Below are 18,444 nucleotides of genomic sequence, written 5' to 3' on the forward strand. Positions count from 1 at the left end.
GGATTCTACGTACCCTGGACTTTGCTGTGGTAGCGATAGAATGGTTATAGGACTTTTGGTCCAATTTTTTTTGTCCACAAATTTTTTCGTCCAATTTATTTTGTCCACGACTTTTTGTCCTTGAAATCTGGTCCAAGTTAAATTCGTCCTGGTAAATAGTTAGTCCTACGCATTTGTTCGTCCAGTGGTATTAGGTCACATTTCTGTGGTCCAGTAAGGTAAAAAAGTTATGTCCAAAACTCACGTCCAATGAGGCCGTTTCAGCTATTTCCTTTCAGCTTTCAGCTACTTTCAGTCATCGTCTGAGTCTTCTTCGTCCGAGTCCGGTGGATCTGCGCGTGGCGTGTGAATCAATCTGCCGTTCATCCCTCCTGCAGATTTGGTGGAAACTTTCATTTTTCTCTATGAGGAAATAGACGACGCTTTAACCGAATTTGCGACGTACGTTGACCACACGTACGTGCGTGGCAAACCAGCTCGGGGAAGAAGACGTGCGGTACCTCCCCTGTTCCCTCCCGAAACATGGAACGTCTACAACTTAGTTTTGGCAGATCGTATTAGAACAAACAACGCAGTTGAGGGCTTTCACTCAAAATTCAACCAAATCATCGGCACGCATCATGCTAACATTTGGAAGCTCATTGACGCTTTTAAAAAGGTTCAACAGGACACAGAGCGTACGTTAACACAGGCTCGGGGGGGTCATCGCCGCTTTAAACCACCGGTGAGCAAGAAGTACACTACCAATCAGGCAATGATTGCCAACATCGTCCGAAATTACCAACATTACAAGGACACGAACTCACTTAAGAAGTACCTCCGAGCATGTGCGTACCACCTCAAGTTGCACACGCCACGCGCAGATCCACCGGACTCGGACGAAGAAGACTCAGACGATGACTGAAAGTAGCTGAAAGCTGAAAGGAAATAGCTGAAACGGCCTCATTGGACGTGAGTTTTGGACATAACTTTTTTACCTTACTGGACCACAGAAATGTGACCTAATACCACTGGACGAACAAATGCGTAGGACTAACTATTTACCAGGACGAATTTAACTTGGACCAGATTTCAAGGACAAAAAGTCGTGGACAAAATAAATTGGACGAAAAAATTTATGGACAAAAAAAATTGGACCAAAAGTCCTGTAAACCGATAGAATATGGATAGGTAACGGCTCGAGGTCGAAAAACCTTTTTTTTTCCGAGTTAAGTCAGGCCTCTGGATCGATGGGTGCAAGAACGACCTATGAACGGGCCTATAAGGTGCTAGTTACCCCTTCCTTTACTCACTATCGGGCCCCTATCATTTGGAGGGGGGAAAAAAATACCCCCCGGACTACCTAGGCGTGGAATGACCCTTCTGTCTTTCAGTGTTGATGTTGCGACTCCAGTAGTTTAAGAATGCAAGTTAATATCGGGGGTCTATTTTTAGGTAGTTATGGGTCTAATTTATACCAAGTCAACTCGTTGAAGTTTTTCTATGGGGGCTAAATTAATTGATAATAATTTGCACGGTTTAAAACTAGAGCATTTAAAATTTATTTTTCAGAATGACTAACTTTAATAATCTACCACTGAGATATTGAAAAAAAGCGATCGCAAAGAAGTGCATAATCAAATTACGAGAAGCGGCACTGAGGTGGTTAGACGCGCAGTCAATGGACCCAAATTAAGTAGGTAGGCCATCTGACGTTATGAATCTTCAATACGTAGGATACCTCCATATTTGAGGTAAATAAAACTCAAAACTGAATTTCCCTCATGAGGTACATGATTCGTCGCAAGGGGCAACTCTGGCTTTACACAGCTTTAATTGATGACTAAGTTGCCCATCAATCGAATTGTACATACATAAAAATTTTCACGGATTTACTAACACATTAGGTCCGGGGAAGAGAGACACTCAAAAATCAGCCTCGCGCGCGTTCAACATGAAAAGTTAAAAGGAGCCTTTGAATGCACCTCAAAGCCTAGAGACCAAGAGACTTTTTTCGGTGTGATATGGAATTTGCTTTCAATTCTCTGATCGAATTTTTGAGAGTAATGGACCACTAGACAAGGTACGAATTTAAGCAATCTGATAAAAGTTTCTTAACCAGAATTTTACGTAGAACACAATTCGCACGACGAAAATTACTGAAACCAACTCCTAACGAAGATATTAAAGTTTTTATTTCACATTTGTTACGAGGAATTTCAACTGCCCGCTCACAAGAAACTCAAAGCTCTACGTGAGTCAAATCGCGCACTACAACGGTTTCAGCAAGCTTCTCAATCGAGCAATGTTCATTTCCCATCGTGTCGCTCAAACTATAAGCAATTTGCTATAGCTGAGCCAAAGCGTCAAGACTGAGGTTGCCAGATTTTTATATCGCAGGGACTATCATGATAATGTTTAGCGCGGCACGTGAATCACGTAGAGCATAGAGTTTTAATGAGTGGGTGGTTTGAATTCACGCATCAGGAATCATTAAATATCTTTGTAAGGAGTTGATTTCGGTAATTTTTGTTGTGCGCATCGTGTTACACGTGAAATTTTGATTAAGAAACATGTATCAGAATGCTGAAATTCGTACCTTGTCTAGTGGTCCATACTAACCCGAAAAGTGATAATTTGTAGTTTTCCTATTTTAAATGATGCTCATATGATTTTTTAGTACACCGAGATATTGCATGACACTTGGCAACAAAGTGTGTACATGAAAAGTGTGATTAAACCGACAGTTTTCGGATCCTTTCAAGCATGGCTCTTTCACAGCCATCCTTGTGGAATGAATCGCAGATAAGCACCCCGTTTTCCCGGGTCGAGGCGAGAGCTCTGCAGTGGCGTGGCGTGCTTTGCGATTTATCGATTGTTATGCCATTTAAACCTATGGAAAAGGATCGATAAACAGGGTGTTCGCAGCGAACACCTTATTAATCGATTCTTTACCATAGGTTTAAATGGCAGAACAATCGATTCATCGCAATTCACGCCACGCCACTGGAGCTCTGCTTTCTCTAATAACAGAATTTGTTGCAATTCGAGTGAGATATCGGCTACATACTCAAAAATTTCGTGGATCAAGGAAGAGTCTTTATGTAGTGATATCCCGAACATGTTATAAATAATCTTTCAGTGAAAAAGAACATAGTGGAAAGAATATCAGCCTCAGGTCATACGCGGAGTTAAAACTTGTACGTAAAAGAGGAGAGGAAGGCACAGAGGAGGACAACCAAAAGGGCCTGGCGGGGAGCCTCCCCCCCTCCCTTGTTATGGAGGTAAGTCCGCAAAACCCACCCCGGAAAACTTGTTAACATTTTAATCGTCTCAGGAGCGATTTTAAGCCATTCTTATTCGAAGGAAAGTTGTAGCAATTTAGGTTAGGTTCAGTAAGGGGAGAAATCGTTTTGTGAACAAAACAATTCTATCACTTCTGTTTTTAACTTTATCGGCCATACTTTATCAAATTTTGAAATTTTTGTAAAACTTTTTCTTACCGATTTGTCTTTACCGATTTTAGAAAAATCGGTAAAGAAAAATCGGATTTTAGAAAAAATTGGTAAGGAAAAGTTTTACAAAAATTTCAAAATTTGAAAACAATTCTATTTTTAAAGTAGAGAACCTGCCCACCGCCTTTCTGTGAAAACGTAGAAATTTAAACCCCCCCCCCCCCCCAAAAAAAAAAAAAAAAAAAAAAAAAACTAAAAAGTATTCTGAAAATTTCTCTCAATACTTAAGTTTCACTGACATTTGACGCTCGGTAAAAGTGTTACCGACTAATATTGAAAAAAAATCAATGACTTGGAGGAGCTCTAATGCCAAAAAAGAAACAATTGCGGTGAAACTTGCATACAGAACAAAAGAGTATTATTTTGACCCCGGAAATGGATGCCCAAGGTATGATGAATTGTAACTTCTGGGCACTGGAATAATTCAAGATAATAATCAAATGAAACTTTACACGTTAACCTGGGGGAGAACTTTTGATCACAGCAGGATGCAGTAACATTCAGTCCATCGGAAACATTTCAAAAATTGCTTACCTGAAACAAACAAGAAAAAGTCAATTATTGGATGGTACACATAAATATTAGGAATAATACGCTATGAAACGTTTCTTTCAGTTCATTTGAAGTTAGTTTATTTCTCTTTGAACATCAGTTTTAACCTTTCGCTAAAACAAATTTTTACCTGAAAGAGAACCTGAGACTAAAACTGAGATTGAACCATCACACACACGGCTTCATCGCAAAAAAACCCTTCTAATTATTTGTCAATTGGAAGTAGCGTATAGATTCTCCCATACTTACTTTCCGTTCGATAGCACCTATAATAAATAGGAGTGTAAAACGGTAAATATGAATCAGTGCAACTTTGCGGCCTGCAAACTCCCAATTGTTTAGATTATTGGCTAGCAGTTCTCCCCAAACCCACTTGAAAACAACAGGCTCTTTATACACGCGACAAATAAAAAGACCTGTCAACTTATCGGCACATCCTACTCAATTCCTGTGTTAGATCGAATCAGCGTTGCCATTAGCGTCTAGAATTCCAAAAAAAGGACATTGTGGAGACCGCCGTGTTCAGGACATACACCGTATAAGCATTCGAATGTTGCCAAGTTTCCTCCAATAAAACATTTAATGTTAAGTAAAGTTATGATTTTTTCTCCTTGAGAGTCCGGATACTTTTCTCGCATGTTTCCGAGTGCATTCTTTTAAAAATTTAGGGGGAAAATTTGCACAAATTTCCCAGAAAATTCACATATTAGCAAAAGAAACTTGGAAAGTCAAAATTCCTTAGAGGCGTTTTTCATTAGAATACCTTTATAAGGAGAGTGCGGACAACTCGATTTAGGTAGCTCTTAGGGACAACGTGAAAAATGAAAAACACTAGAAAGTGCCGCTGACAACCTATGCATTTGGAAGATTACTCAATATGGCTGACAGCGCATTACAAACAAGCGTTTTTTAGGATTACAACTTTGAAACTGAGAAAATAAAAGCGAAATCAAAGTCTTATACGAGCTTTTATAATATTTGATCAGTGTAAATGGTTGAAATGCCAAAATTAGTGCCACTGGATAATTCCAGTTCATAAGTTGGCTCCACTTTTGGGCCCCAAGAGCTACATGACCTGATCAAACCTAACCTCCAAATTCTCGAGTTGTCCATACTCTCCCTATAAAGTTACTCTATTTCTCATTAGCATGGTAGAAGTGAATAAAATCATTGGCGGATCTGCAAATTGGCAACTTGCTTTTTCTCCATTTAAATCTATGGAAATATATCGATCCTCGGAGGGGCCAGATGCTCCAACAATAATCGATTAATTAACATAGGTTTAAACGGAGAAAACCCGGTGTTGCCAAATGGCTGGATCCGCTTCTGAATAAAATTGACGCAGATACGACAACGCCGTTCCGAAACCGAGTAAAAAGGTCGCAAATTGATTCTTCGCTAAAAGAAAACGGGCAAAAGTCACACGAACGCACTGGCGGGGGGATAAAGGCTCGAGGGATGAAAGCGGGAATGGGTTCACACAATTCTATCCCTTATTAAGGAAAGCCGACAGACAGCGCCGGCTGGGTTCGCGTGAGTGGACGGCCGGAAAAATTCTCCTTGCTGAAAACATAATCCTATTTACGGCCCCTGGAAATCCTATTTGGGGTAAATAGAATTGAGGACTGCTCATTTTGTTACGCCGAGGGATCCTATTCAAGGAAACTCGCGATTGAGATTGCCCACTCTGAGGAGGCAGGACGGTCAGTACTTGAGTCCTTTGCAAAACTAGCTCTTCCTTCACCATTATTTTTCTCCAAACAACTTCGGAAATACCAATGGCTCGGCTACCACGCTCTTTCTCTTCTGGTCAAGCTAGGTCGGGTCTCATAAGTCATTATCGCGGAAATCTTGTACTCATGGATGTGTTTAGGGAGAGTATGGACGGATCGCTTTATGGAGGTCTTAGGGCCCAAAAGGGCATCCTTCTAACCAACTTCCAAAATTTCACTGCCAGTTTGCAGAGTCTGCAAATTCCAAATCTACACGGAGACAAAAACCTCGTTCGTGGGACCCGAAGTTTCGGTCATATGGATAGTCTGAAGTTTTCGGATTGAGCATCTGAACACTTTAGGTCCAGCTGCTGAGGTTCGGATCACACATCTGAAACTTCAGTTCTTACCTATGAAGTACTTCAGATGTGAGAACCGAAGTTTTTCGGTTGTGAGAACCGAAGTTTTTCGGATGTGAAAACCGAAGTACTTCAGATGTAAGAACTGAAGTTTCAGATGTGTGATCCGAACCTCAGCAGCTGGACCTAAAGTGTTCAGATGCTCAATCCGAAAACTTCAGAGATCCATATGACCTAAACTTCGGGTCCCACGCACGAAGTTTTTTTCTCCGTGTGACCAAGATGGCCAAGAATGTACAGAAATGAGTGTTCTTCCTCAAAAATGAGTAAATTTATGCAAAAACTGAGTCAAATAGTGCTTTATAAACGACGGCTCGTAACAACAGTATTAGTAAATCGTTCTGGATAATTGAAATTCATAGGTTGGCTGCATTTCTGGGCCCTAACTTTATTCGCAGAAGCATCGGTGAAGGCCTGATGGATTTTCGGAGTTTCACATCTTTCCATACTCTTGCTATACAGGGGTACTCTTGTTTGGGGTATGGTATGAAGAGGCTAACTTTTTCCGTGAGGGAAACTATAAACTCATTTGTCCCATCCATTGGGATTGGAACTTAACTGCTATACCTGCATGGGATATTTTTCAGAGCTATTTTAATCAAGTTGGATAGGAACATTGGCATTTGAGTTTTTGAAAGAATGGAGAACCTTGTGTACGAAGGTATATGTTTCGCATTTAAGGCCTTAACTGAGCTTACGGAAGATGGTCCTTCGATTCAAAAATTGTGGGCCCCAAGCATATCTTACCGATGCCTCCGAGAATATGCTGCCTCCATTTCCATGCCGTAGGCAACGATCTTACCTTAAAATTGAATCATCTCAAAACTGTGTTTTTTATGTCACTTTAGATGCGAACTCAAAGCTTTGGTTTAGTTTCATTTTTTCCAGCATATTCTATTTCAACACTTCCGGGAGGCCAATTTCTCAATTTTGAATTTTTCTGTACTTCCAAAGACGGTAACATTTATCACACGAGTATATATGTTTTTCGTTTAAAACACCGTTGATAGAGCACCTGTGAAGTACCGAAAATTCAGAACGACATGGGTTGGACGGCGCCCTTGAGATACCGATTTAAGAGGCAGCGTGAACCTTTATTTCAGCATGAAGACTTTTTAGAAGAAAATAACATTAATCAAAATTACCAAATTCACTGAGAGTTATTTGTGACGACTTCAGACAAAATGACACTTATTTAAAGTGCCAAATATAAAATAAAGTGGGGTTAGTTGAGTCATTTGGGAGAAAAACCACCTTACAATCGCAATCATTGCTCCTATGAGAGCATTTCAAAGTTAGGAAACGTTAACTCGCAAATTTGAGAAAAACGCGGACGGAGTTCGGCAGCGCTGTTCAAATATCGATCCGGATGTTAGCGTATCGAGGTATCGATTCGAAAAAAATCGACTTGCTACTGCTTGTTTGGTGCACGGAAAAAAAAAAGAATTGCTGATTCAGCAATTCAATTGCTAAGAACAGTGAGTGCAATGTTTCAACGCAGATTTTACAACAAAAAAATGCTACTTTCACCACCCCCGTGGTTAAATTAGTTTACAATGTGGTTTAAGTAGCATTTTTTTGTTGTAAAATCTGCGTTGAAACATTGCACTCACTGTGTTTAGCAATTGAATTGCTGAATGAGCAATTCTTTTTTTTCCGTGTAGTTAGGGTACCTGTATAGCGAGAGTATAGACAGATGTGAAACTCCGAAAATCCATCAGGCCTTCACCGATGCCTCCGCGAATAAAGTTAGGGCCCAGAAATGCAGCCAACCTATGAATTTCAATTATCCAGAGCGATTTATTAATACAACTGTTACGAACCATCGTTTATCAAGCACGTATTTGACTAAGTTTTTGCATAAATTTACTCATTTTTGTGGAAGAACGCTCATTTATGTACTTTCTTAGCCATCTTCGTTAGAATGGGCCTGTTGCAAACTTTTGCTAGAGCAAAAATAAGAGTTGTTTCTTGTAGATAATGCCTCAAAAATCACGATGAGCGCATCGGCAAAATCTGAAATGCACTCATAACTTCACAATCAGCGTAAGAAATTTGCGTTTCTTTAAGCTTCCCGCTTCAAAAACGATACTACGGCACAGGTGAACATTTTGTTAGAGGAGTCGCTCCATCGTCGGCGATATTCATCATGGCCGACGCTTGCGCGCAGTTCCGCGCTTAATTCGAGGAGAGTTCAAGGTCAATCAATTCGGGCGTGGAAAATATGAACGTTAACACACCGATTGTTATCTGGTCTAATCCAGTTCAGGTGTTATCTGGTCCCATCAAACGTTTTTTGGCGGATTGGCGTCGGCCATGATGATTATTGCCGACGACGGAACGCCAAAACACGTTTGAAGGGACGAGATGACACCCGAACTGGATTAGACCAGATAACAATCGGTGTGTTAACGTTCATATTTTCCACGCCCGAATTGGTTGACCTTGAACTCTCCTCGAATTACGCGCGGAACTGCGCGCAAGCGTCGGCCATGATGAATATCGCCGACGATGGAGCGACTCCTCTAACAAAATGTTCACCTGTGCCGTAGTATCGTTTTTGAAGCGGGAAGCTCAAAAAACCGCAAATTTCTTACGCAGACTGTGAAGTTATGAGTGCATTTCAAACTTTGCCGATGCGCTCATCGTGATTTTTGAGGCATTATCTACAAGAAACAACTCTTATTTTTGCTCTAGCAAAAGTTTGCAACAGGCTCATTGGAATCTACAGACTGGCAGTGAAATTTTGTGCGTTAGAAGTTGGTTAGAAGGGTGGCTGCACTTTTGGGCCCTAAGCCCTCCATGAAGCGATCTGTCCATACTCTCGCTATATAGGCACTCTACGTGTAGTATGGTGCCGGTTTAAACAGGCATTTTAAACCCGACAATTTTGCAACTTGGGGCCATTCCGCAGACTTCAAGTGAGAAGGGCTCTACGGTGACGTCGTAGTGCGCTCATGACGAGAGGCTGCCCCTCATCCGGGCGAGGGTATCTTAATAAATAACGGAGAGATACTTCTCAAACGGTCCGGGCGTGTCCGTCTGAAGTTGTGCTTCCCGATGCGACCAAATCATGCGATAAAATAATGTATTTGATGTCGTTCCATTCCGCGGAAAGAAAGTCGTGATATTGCGGCGATCTGGCAACGAAGGAGCTCATTAGTGATACTCTTGGATTGACCGAGAACAACCAAAGCGACGCTGATCCAGCCGATATTGCGAGGCTCATCGACCTGTCATGTCTGGGCGCCTTAATTTACCTCCCGGATGGACACGGTTGCTCGACGAAATTGTAGCAAGATTTGGTTACGCCTAGGGCCTCTTTGTAGAGAAAGTTGAGACAACGCGGCTTACGGATGTGACAAACGGGAATAAAGATTACACAAATCGGACGTTTTTTGTAATCCTTAATCAACCCATTCCCGAATTCCTGTCCCCGTTCCCTCTCTCATTCCATTTGTTCCTTGCCGAACCCCCAATCCCCGGTCCATTCCAGTTTATAATCTTTGCAATTGGTGACAATGTAATCTTTATTCCCGTTTGTGACACTGTGACGGCTTAAAATACGGGAACCAATCAGAAATGGATTCGCGCGAGACATATAATCGGCAACACAGCACCGGAAGTTGGGGTTTACGATTGTTTTGTCCGGCCGATAATCGAAATCAATATCAAAAACGGCTGCTCTCAAGCTTCGACTTCGCTTATTGCCCGTCAGTCTTTACTTACATCTCATGGCTGATATCAGCTCCTTAGACTTGAAGATGCAACCCGTAATGCATCGCTTATAATTGACCAAATACGTCGGCGCGACGGTTCTCAAACTGAAGTCCGCGGATACCTGGAGGTTATTCACTTCACCCCTGAAATCTTTACGATGATAGAGGTGTTCTGAGTAGGTGTCGTCGTATTGGTGGGCTATTTATTAATTATTAAGTTTTTGATTAGTTTACAACAGCCCCTAAATTTACAAAAACATTTCAAAGTTGAATGATTAAGAAACCTCTTGTACCCACTAACTATTTCATTTCGTAGCCGTATGATTTGCTACACCTTTAACATTGCTCATTGAGGAGCGTTGAAGAATTACGTAAAACAAGCGAAAATATCGTCTCGCGCTTTGAATATACCATAAAACCTAACTATGTTGAGTCATGCCATCCTCGTTTACGAGAAGTTCGGTGGTCACAATAAAAAATCAAGACTAGTTCATCAAATTAAGATATTGCTCCGTAGCAAAAATTAGGATAAAGAAAATCCTAAAAGAAGGTAATGATAATTGAATTTGTCTACGAAGACTAATTAGGTAGCAGCTAGTTAAGATGAAATCTTGTTAATATTTTCGCTGCACGGATCGTTATTCAGTGCAGAATCTGCGTTGCCACTTTTCAAGAAAACCATGAGAAAGTTCTCCTTTACACAGTCAGTATAATACTTTCGGAAATGCCCATGTTTAATAGTCAATCTACAACACTGCATAGAGCGACTTCATCGTAAATAATGACTCCGTCCATTAGCTCACAAGGGGAACTTCCCAAGCTGCCGCCTCCGATCGGGCTGAAAAAATTCATACGAACTCTTTGGATGAATTTATTTGACCCGTATTTTTTTGTTTTTTCCAACGCCCCCTAGAAACCCCCCAAAAAAATTCCGGAAAGTCTTGCTTTGAGTGCTCGAGCGTATATACGTAGTATAGCATCCAGTTCTTATCAGCCGGCGATGGCTCTGCGGTAGCGCGCTTGCCCAGTGTATCAGCGGTCCCGGGTTCGAAACCCGGGCGCCGCGCCTACCTTTTACGACCGAATTTCATATTCTCACACTTTTTCACATCGAATCCCATTTAATACAGTGGAACTTAAAACATCAATTAATTTACAACCATCATCAAACACAAATTGATCTACGATCAATAACTTCTTCAATTTGAAGTATAGATTTTTTTTGGAGGGGGGGGGGGGGATACGCGCGCGATTATCTCGCCAATCACTGTACTTTTGCATTAGCCGACGACCCGCTCCGCCCCCTCACATCAACATATTTCTCCCGATCACCCGTATGCGTCATGATTTTTCCCGTCATTATCCACAAAAAAAATCTATACTTCAAATTGAAGAAGTTATTGATCGTAGATCAATTTGTGTTTGATGATGGTTGTAAATTAATTGATGTTTTAAGTTCCACTGTATTAAATGGGATTCGATGTGAAAAAGTGTGAGAATATGAAATTCGGTCGTAAAAAGTAGGCGCGGCGCCCGGGTTTCGAACCCGGGACCGCTGATACACTGGGCAAGCGCGCTACCGCAGAGCCATCGCCGGCTGATAAGAACTGGTTGCTATACTACGTATATACGCTCGAGCGCTCAAAGCAAGACTTTCCGGAATTTTTTGGGGGGGTTTCTAGGGGGCGTTGGAAAAAAACAAAAAAATACGGGTCAAATAAATTCATCCAAAGAGTTCGTATGAATTTTTTCAGCCCGATCGGAGGCGGCAGCTTGGGAAGTTCCCCTTGTCAGTCAGTTTTTTCTATATTCTTTCTTTTTTCCGGAAGTCTCTTGGACGTTTCAAAGAAATGAAAATTTACAGCCATCTCATTCATCCTTGTTCGCGAGTATTTTCACCCGTCTTTGATATTCTGACTCTATTAAAAATTGATAACTTTACTTTCAATCTGCAGAAAGAATTATTTAAGGTTTTGTGGAGAATCAAGTGCGAAAAATTCTGGAGATTTCCTCAATACCTGGCCTTTTTTGTGTCTTTTTTTTTGTTACCTCGGAAAAATGAGTGATTTGCAGTCAAAAACTTAGATTCTGGAAAAAATTACCTGGGTATAGTCCACGTCAAATAAGTTTACGCATATTTAAAGTGCGACAGAAGATCTGCTATTCTTATATTTACTTCATACCACTCTGAAAACTCAAACGTCACAAGTGTCTATGTTCCCAAAGGTTATTGGGCAACTGACAACGTACAATCTTCTCTTCGACGCCTTGGCGCCTTTTTCATGGGACGTCCCCTTCCCCTTCCTCCACGGGGTACCCAATCTAATATTTACTTTAAAGATTCATAGATGCATTACTACTCATTGATTCTAACATTTACTCTCAATGGTAAACTGAAAAAAGATGATCTTCTGTCGTCGCTCGCTAAAAGTACGTGATATTACAACGGCGTAAGTCCACAATCACATATCTCGTTTGCGGTGTCTGAAAATCTCTGCCTCTTGGTCTCCCCTGGTTTCAAAAAGCTGTCTTTTGTTATATTGGCTCAACTGTTTGCAGGATTCCACACGCAAGCTGCGGAAAATTTTAAAATAACTCCTTTCCGCAGGAAGGGGATTAGTTGCGTATGTGATACCATTGTCCTATATACTTCCATTAATATACAGGGTAATGCAAAATTTTTGCACCACTCCCAAGGTTTTTGCCACTTTCCTGAGTGGTTCCCGTACAATTCTGGAAGGTTATAAAAAGTCGTTCCTTCAACGTATGAGCGCTCAAAAAATGTGAAGTCGCCTTTGCAAATTTTTCAAAAGCCACAGCGGCGATGCGTGATACTAATGGCGCGGACGTTTTGGATCGTACTGAAAGGCTCTTAAAAGCTGGACGTCATTTGATGACGCGCGAGTTTTGCTCATCAGAACAGGGAAAAGAAGAGAAAAAAATCTCCCCAACAATGTAAAGTGCGAACATATTCCTGGAGCAATAGACTTAAAAAAAAACTATACCTGGAATGGCATGACGGCCAGAATGAACTGTACGCTCCGGATCCTGGCGCCGCACGCAAAGTCTCTGCAAAATCCGTGGCAATCTCGATTTATTTTGTGGCGCCACGCACCAGCTAAAATTTCAAGACAATCATCATTTCCATGATGTAATTTACCAAAAACTATGGAAAATAGCACCTATTCATTATTTAGCTCCTATCATTTAGTTTTAAAAAATTGTAAGCGCTGGCGTGACCTGCCTCACGGTGCAGCTGAATGTTATCGACTGATTTTTAATTTTCGTAGAGAAAGCTACACTCCGAGCTTTGATCAGACTTTCCAGAGCAATTCAATGATAACGCAGGTCAAACATAAGGTTGCAATTATAATTATATTGAAATATTTCGATGAACGCTTGAGGATCATCTGAGTAGGATGATGGCTATCGCATAAAATACTTTACATCATAGAATGGGTCTCGCGTGCCGTTGCACGCGAGAAATTTAGCTAAATAAATATATGCTACTAACAAGTAAAATCGCCCTAAAATCACGTCGAGCTCGTCAAAAAAAGTCAGAAATCCATTCCTTAAGGTCTTGATACACGATCAAATTCCGAACCAATTCGGATCAAAGTAGACCATTTGATGATTGATGGTCACCATGCAACAGTCCTCTTTGATCAAAATTGGACGGGCCGTCAAATTTCGATTAGAATGAAATGCCGCACAAAACATTTGTGCCAAGTTTTCATTTTAAAATGAAGCAAAGTAATAATTTTAAGACTGATGACTACCGACACTTTGATGATAATTAGTTCGGGAATTTGATCGTGTATCGAGACCTTTAGAACTGGGGAAAGAAAAGAAGAGACAAAAGTCACAACAGTCTGGATGCATCAATCATCAGTTGGCCTATTGGTTAGCATGTAAATATCTGTTGAATGGTGCAATTTTTGGATGTGACATTTGTCTCTTCTTTTCTTTCCCCAGTTAGTGCGGCGCAATCTGCTTCGTTTCTAACTCGTTTCTTTCAAGTCTCTTGCGTTTGCGAGCAGTTTATCCCAGTTATCGCCGATCAAGTTTGTACAGATACGAGTCAGAAAAACTAATCTGAGTTAACAGACGATTTCACTGACTTTCTCTATTGTATGATTTCAATCCTTCTCAAGAAGTTGTTTCATTTTCTTTTCTTTACTTTGAAAAAATAAATGGTTTGGAAGAGTTGAAATCTTACGCAAGGAGAGTTCATAACCGTTTTCGAGATTGTTTGTTTATTTAGGTTAAGTATACACTGGAAAAAAAATACATTGGATCTAGTGTCCAGACTCTTGAAAACATTGACAGGAAAAAATACATTTGATTCCATCAGATTTAAGCTTAAATCAAAAGGAAATCCGCTCAAATTAAGTGGCTTGGTTCTTGATTTAAGCTTAAATCTGATTGAAACAAGACTATTTTTACTTGTTGATGTTTTTAAGAGTCTGGACTGTAGATCCAATGTGTTTTTATTTTCCAGTGTAAGTACGGGCAAACCTGACTGCCGACCACCAAGTAAAGCTGCCCGAATACGTGGTAGAAAAAAGGTAATGTATACTATAACGTCGATTGCGCGTATTGCAGACTTTTTTTATGTGTCCAACGTCATTTTCGAGCGAATAAATAGATGGAACGTGTATCCAGTCGGCTGTATCTTTTGCGTGCAACGGACTCATCGCAAGAACTCCCCTGGAGCCTATTCCTACTAAAGGCCTAGATACACACGGCGATTTATCGTCGCGATTGAAAGACGAAAGCCAATGGAGAGCCTTGATTTCGATATATCGACGTCAATGGATCGAAATCCAGGCTCTCCATTGGCTTTCGTCTTACAATCGCGGCGATTAATCGCCGTGTGTCTAGGCCTTTAGTGCTCAGAAAAAAAGCTCAAGAAGAGTGAAAAAAATTATGCAGGCGCTAAACATGTCCCAAACGGATGCTCCTCGGATTCTCCACCGAGTTATCGCCACTGAAAAAAAAATCTCGGTGTATTTACTGAGAGAAGGGTAAAATTACCAAGGATTCAGTGTTCTATTTGATCCCAATTTTTTCTCGGTAAAATTACCATTCATGGAATTGGTGATTTTACCGCGAGAAATCTCGGTAAAATTATTGACTTTCTCGGTAATTCTACTGGACCCCGGTAAAAACGCCAATATTTTTTATAGACTGCGGTAGAATTACCGAGATAAAATGGCGAAGTTACCGGGAATCGATTACCAATAAAAGTGGTATTCTTACCTGAGAAAAACAGTAAAAATACCGGTTTTTAGGTAAGCTTACCGGTCTATCTTGGTAAAATTACCAATAATCGGTAAAAAAAAGTGAGATTGTAAAGGTAACAACGGACCTTGGTAAAAACGTCGAGAATTTTTTTTCGTTGCGAACGGAGGAGTCGAGATTCTTCAACGCTCTCATCAATATTTACTCGCGCACCTTCCACTCCGCGAGACGTCTTGCGCCTGGCCGACGCACAGTGGATTGAGTCAATTCGAGAGGTTGGACATGAAATGTTTGACTAAAACTGCTAATTTTGATGTTTATTACGTCACATTTTGAATTTCAATGGGTGCTTTGAAAAGAAAATTTTACGAGGAATTGAATGGAACCACTTTTAGAACCTCAAAAGTTCGTATAAACGGAGTTATAAGCTTTTAAAGTTTCCATATTTTGTCGGACCCCTCCTATTGACTCGATCCACTGTGCGACGCGACCCGGGAACAAGGCCCATCATGCCGACAATAAGACTTAAACTCGTTTTCATGAGAGCCCCATGCCAATCGTAGGATTATAGGCACCACAGGGCTCTTCTCAAAGTGCAGAAACACCCTATTATCGTCGCCCTTCTGACGTGAGGGCGTATCTCATTTCTTACGTGAGCCCTGGTTTACATATAGAGCCATGCTTTCTGAGGCTCATGCGGAAAGCGAGTTACGCCCTTACGTCGGAGGAGCGACGCTATAAGGAGGCCAGATATGCAGCACTGCCGTGCGAGATGCAGATGCCTTTTGTGCAGAGGGCGGAAGAATTATGAATCCGGAATTGATTTGAGCTCGTAAGGAGGGGGGGGGGGGGTACGGGGCAAAAGAACACTGGAAGCGTAGCGGCGGGTTGAAAGTTGAGAATGCGGGGCTGCCAGTTCAGGACACACATTTTGGGGATTCTCATAGTCCTTGAAGAATTGGTTTCAAGGCCTTGACGACGATTGGCACCCCTGAGGTAGGGAATATGCATCGAATGAGACATGCCGCTACCGTACTAAGGAAGAACGCCGTATGAACACTGGAAAAAAGCACATAGTCCGAACTCTTGAAAACATCCGCAAGAAAAAGTACTCTTGATTCAATCAGAATCTAGCTTAAATCAAGAAGCAAGCCTCTTATTCTAAGCGAATTTCGTTTTGATTCAAGCAAAAATCCGATTGAATCAAGAGAATTTTTTCTTGTCAATGTTTTCAAGAGTCTGAACTCTAGATCCTATGTGCTTTTTTTTCAGTGAGCATTCGAAAGTTGCCTTTCCCCAGGTAAAACATGTATTCTTGTGGAAAGTTATTCATAAATTCTTTTGAAATTTTCAGATGTTCGAGATGAAATTGCGAGCAAAATCGTCTAAAAGATGTAGAGAAAAATATTCATAAGTTTCCTAGTGAAGTCGGTTTTCAGTGAAGTAGATCTGGCAATGTCTAAAGGCTCACACGGCGTTTTTCCTTAGCACGGCGGAGCGGACCATCGCTGCATAGTCTTCTCGGAGCCTAAATTTTTAAGGAGAAGCGAATGGATCATTAGATAAAGTGAGAAATTGAGCATTACAGTGCGAGTTTATCTTATCAAAATTGTATGTAATCCAGGGTAAACACATAGAACATGTTTCAATTAAATTAGGCGGGAAATTAGAGTTGTAATAAATGTTTGGTCTCTACACGGAAAAAACGGGTTTAGGGTTGGGACCTGCGGCGCAGGGCGCGGCCCTAAACCCGGGTAGGTGAAATTGCTTCACCTAGACCTTGGAGGGGCAGGCCCAAGCTGAAGGTAGGGTCCAGCCCTACCTGTTTGTCGATGCCGAGCGTAAAATATCCGTGCCCTCGCATGGATTTGAACCCGCGTCGCTGAGATGATTGATCAGCGCGTTGCCACCAGGCTACGAAGCCTTGATGATCGAGGCGGCGAATTTAAACCTCTTAAGTGTAATTCCGCCCCCCTCGGCATATCAATGAAACCTGATCATATGGGCATCAGTCCTCAACTGGCGTTCAGCGAGAAATTACGTTATTCGCTACTCCTGCGCATGCGTAGTAAATAAAACCACAAAACCCAGTCGGTGGCAGAGTTCGCTACTAGCTCTTAGAGGTCTTGTGCCTGTAATCTGTAGGGACGTGAGCTACCTCTCACTGCCCTACCTCTAGTTAGGGCCCCACCCTAAGCTCATTTTTTCCGTGTAAAATTCAAATATACCGCTTGCCGATAAAATAATTGTCTTAAAAGTTCCGACACTTTTTTGACAAAGAGAGGAGTACCGCGCACCGAAGGAGAGAAAAAGTGTGCGCGAAACTAAAATCTGATTCAAAATTTGAACTTTTTTCTGCGGCTGATGTACCCAAACTGGTTTAGGTACTTCCGTAAACAGACAGTTTAAAAAATGATTCTAATGTGAACCCTAAATGCGAATTTCCCATTTGTGAAAAACTTTTGAAATTTGCTATATATTTGATATGCTGCACTTGAAGTCTTTATGAGGAAAAAATTCTTTAGGAGGTTTTATTCCTACACGGTCAAGGGGTTCAAGTAGGTAGCGTTTTGCGAAAATGAACCAACATTCTTTGTGTAATGTCCAAAATTCGAAATTGTCAAATTGGAAAAAATGAACGAGGCACTTGGAAAACATTGAATTTGATACCGTTGAGTTTTTCTGTCCCAATCTTTAGACTAATTTTACAGGAATAGCAGTCCTGAAAAATTTATTTCCTTGAATCAATGCCATTAAATTCCCACGGGCGGTCAAAAATATGCAGTCTGAAATCATTGATGGACGTTCTGGCAACAATGAGATGAACGTTGTATGAAATCGACTATTTATTTCAGCGGAGACAGTCAAGTATAGGAAATGGATACGCTGTTTCCTTGTAGGAGGAATGAGGGCAAAAATAGGGGTACACAGATAGGACGCACTCAAATCAAAGTGGCAGTAAGCCAAATTAGAGGGGGGCATCCATTTCGCGCTTCTGAGATACGACAAAAAAACGTAAATTTACCGAGAAGCCCTTCATGGTAGCTGGAAAGCGAGATGTTAAAGGGCAGTTAAGAGCTTCGCGATAAGTTGACTTGGCAGTCGGCAAACACGAACAGCTCCGAGAAGGATCATATTTTTGGATCCAACCGTTTAGTTCCCGGAGCATTATTTAAATTAAAATACTCTCGCAAAAAATATTTCTCCTTTCACCTGACGTATATCTGCGCATTTTTTTTAACAGAAATGATCCTGTCACTGCTCACCAGGTCGAAGTTCTCGCCGAAATGGAAAAACGTAATCA

Source organism: Bemisia tabaci, chromosome 7, assembly GCF_918797505.1.
Source record: "Bemisia tabaci chromosome 7, PGI_BMITA_v3".
Lineage (NCBI taxonomy): Eukaryota > Metazoa > Arthropoda > Insecta > Hemiptera > Aleyrodidae > Bemisia > Bemisia tabaci.